The sequence below is a fragment of the Rutidosis leptorrhynchoides genome, chromosome 4, assembly GCF_046630445.1.
Source record: "Rutidosis leptorrhynchoides isolate AG116_Rl617_1_P2 chromosome 4, CSIRO_AGI_Rlap_v1, whole genome shotgun sequence".
NCBI lineage: Eukaryota > Viridiplantae > Streptophyta > Magnoliopsida > Asterales > Asteraceae > Rutidosis > Rutidosis leptorrhynchoides.
This window is the reverse complement of record NC_092336.1, coordinates 604,756,683-604,760,574: the sequence shown is the minus strand read 5'-3', so window position 1 is coordinate 604,760,574 and position 3,892 is coordinate 604,756,683.

The window sequence follows — 3,892 nt, the reverse complement described above, 5'->3', positions numbered from 1 at the left end:
TTATTATTATTAAAATAGATTATTACTATTATTATTATGAATACAAATATAAAGATTATAAACAAGGATATTAATAAGAAAATGATAAAAATTACATTTAAGTTACAATTTAAATGAATTATTAATACTATTATTATTATGGTTATTTTTTCATTTTTATTATTAATATCATTATTAATATTATTTTTAATCTTATAATTATTATCATTAATATTATTTTATCAAATAACTATTAAGTTATATAAAAACTATATTTAATACATATAACATAAATATATTAATATGTTTATAATAAATAATAAATTATTTATTTAAAGTATATATAAAATAAATGTACTTAATTAATTAATAAAACCTATAAGTTATTAAATATAACAACTATATCACTAGTAATATATAAAAGTGTTCGATTACAAGTTTATGCTTTAATAAATATATGAATAATATAGGTTCGTGAATCCGAGTCCAACCTTACACTTGTTCAAGGTCGTCATATGTATTTTTTACTACAAAATACAATAGGTGAGTTCATTTGCTTCCTTTTACTCTTTACAATTTTTGGGACTGAGAATACATGCGTTGTTTTTACAACTGCTTTATTAAATGCTTTTGAAATATATTTTGAACTGTGAATACATGCAATGCTTTTATAAATGTTTGACGAGATAGACACAAGCAAAACATTTCTCGAATGAGTTATTATGCAGACAGAAGTTCTGCGAATTATTATTGAATTATGTAGACATGATAATTGCCACCATTGAATTATGTGGACATGATAATTGCCAACATTAAATTATGTGGACATGATAATTGCCACCAATTGATATGAATGTTATGTATCGAGAGAATGATTTTTATACACAGGTTATGTGTATTATATTTTGTACATGAGATATGTGTACGGTTACTAAGATTTATGAAAAATGATTGCGTACACGAGAAAGGTGTACTGTATTTAAAAGATATCGTATGTACCTTACAGGTGGGTATAGGATTCGGGCCCATTTGTACCATGCAACATTTAAATCTTGTGGTCTATCAAAATGATAAATTTTATTGTTTTATGATAAACTTATGAACTCACCAACCTTTTGGTTGACACTTTAAAGCATGTTTATTCTCAGGTATGAAAGAAATCTTCCGCTGTGCATTTACTCATTTTAGAGACATTACATGGAGTCATTCAAGGCATATAGAGGTCCGTTCATCGTGATGGTACCATATGTTATTGTATTCGTTCGGAAGATTTTGGACGGGGTATGACAAAAACCAACTCAAAAGTGATTTGCGGATCTTTTTCTCTTTTGTCTACACACCAAAATAGCCAACATATATATAATATTATATGTTAAAATGATTTGGAAGATCATTTGAAAAGATTTGGAAGATCATTTCTATATTTAATTAGTCAGCTTGTTAATACACGTTTTTTTTCTTTTCTTTTCTTATCTTATCTTTATTAATAACAAAGATACAGAGTATATTTGATCAACTTGTTTTGTTACTTGAACAATATATATATATATATATATATATATATATATATATATATATATATATATATATATATATATATATATATATATATATATATATATACATCTCATATATATATTTTATTTGACGTCTAGGTGTATATATGTGTGACCCCGAAGGCTCAAATGAATTTAGTCATATAGTTGTATGTTGTACCTTGCACATTAATCCTACACATATAACCATATTTGATTTGATGAAGCGACCAAAAATGACACTCCATATTTAACAATAACAACAATTATCAATGAAATGACTTAAAATGGTATTGACCGAAAAATAATGTTCCGTATCAAATAAAATGGTTATCTAACGAATGTATAAAAAAGAGTAATTTAAGACCATTTTGAACCGTTTTTGTAATATTTTAGGCAACACAGAGGATGTATTTTTTGACAAAAAAGTGGAATATGCCCGTGACATTGCAAAGTCAACTTCTGACATTTTTTAACCCTTGTGTCAGTTTTTTTGTTGCCAAATTCCTGTAGAGTCCATCAGTTTTTAATTCAATTAATTTCTTTTACATAAATAAAATAAAATACATACAATATTAAAAATAACATACATTTCATTAAAATTCAACAATACATAAATTTATAAACTCACGATGAACTAAAAATATTAAAAATAGAGATTACATAACAAACACTAATTCAGAGGTCAAAATCTCGACGAAAGGTTCTATATATGCTCGATTAAATCATCGGTAAGTTATTCGTGCACCGTCTAATCCCTTATTTTTCTTGTCTTGATCTCGTCCTCTATTCCTTATACGCTGAGGACGATTCTCCATGTCCTCGTTAATAAATTTTCCTTTCCATAGCGCAAAATCATTGTCTTCTAAAATCATATCATGTAAAATAACACAACATTCCATTACTCTTCGCATCTTGTTTACTTGCATAGTGCGTGAAGCAAGTCTCAAAAATTGAAACTGACATTGAAGACCCCAAATGCCCGCTCTATGTTCTTTCGGGCATTAGCTTGAAATTCGATGAACTTATCTTTGGCTCATATGTGGGATATGACATTCTTTTAATAAGTGTCGCTCAATCTGTAAAGACCCGTCCTAATCCATCTGGACGAATACATTACATTTGGTTACATCACGGGGTACTTGACCTCTATATGATACATTTTACAAACGTTGCATTTATTTTTAAAAGACAAACTTGCTTTACATCAAAAGTTGACAGCATGCATACCATTTCATAATATATTCAACTATAATTGACTTAATAATAATCTTGATGAACCTAACGACTTGAATGCAACGTCTTTTGAAATATGTCATGAATAACTCCAAGTAATATCTTTAAAATGAGCAAATGCACAGCGGAAGATTTCTTTCATACCTGAGAATAAACATGCTTTAAAGTGTCAACCAAAAGGTTGGTGAGTTCATTAGTTTAACATAAATAATCATTTTCATCATTTTAATAGACCACAAGATTTCATATTTCCATTTCTCATAAATATACGTCCCATGCATAGAGACAAAAATATCATTCATATGGATTGAACACCTGGTAACCGACATTAACAAGATGCATATAAGAATATCCCCTATCATTCTGGAAAATCCTTCGGACATGATAAAAACAACATCGAAGAACTAATGCAACCGCTACAACGGATGGGGTTCGTTAGGCCCAATAGATCAATCTTTACGATTCGCGTCAATTTGGGGGTCTATTCACAAATTCTTAGATTACCAGGTTAAAAGGGGCATATTCGGCTTCGATCCATTCAACCATATAATGTAGTTTCGATTACTTGTGTCAATTTCGTAAAACATTTATAAAAGCGCATGTATTCTCAATCCCAAAAATATATACTGCAAAATCATTTAAAAAAGGGAGCAAATGAAACTCACGATCCAATATTTTGTAGTAAAAATATTCATACGACGATACTGAACAATGCAGGGTTGGTCTCGGATTCACGAACCTATATCATTTATATATTTATATTAACACATATAATTGAAGTCGAATAAATTTATATATTATTAGTGATTTAGTTGTTATTTTAATTATGTGTTTCATTAATAACTTAATTAGATATATATATTTATTTTTATATAGATAATTAACATTTATTACAAAAGTATTAATATGGTTAGGTTTTTATGTCATAAATATATTTTTATAAAGAAAGTCTTTATTTAATATATTAATAATACTAATAATACTAATGATAAAAATAATACTAATTATGATAAAAATTATGATAATTCTAATAACAATAAAAGTGATACTTTTAATAATAAAAAAGATAGTTTAAATAAAATGTTTATTTCAATAATAATACTAATAAAAATGTTAAATAATAAAAATACTTTAAGGAGCAT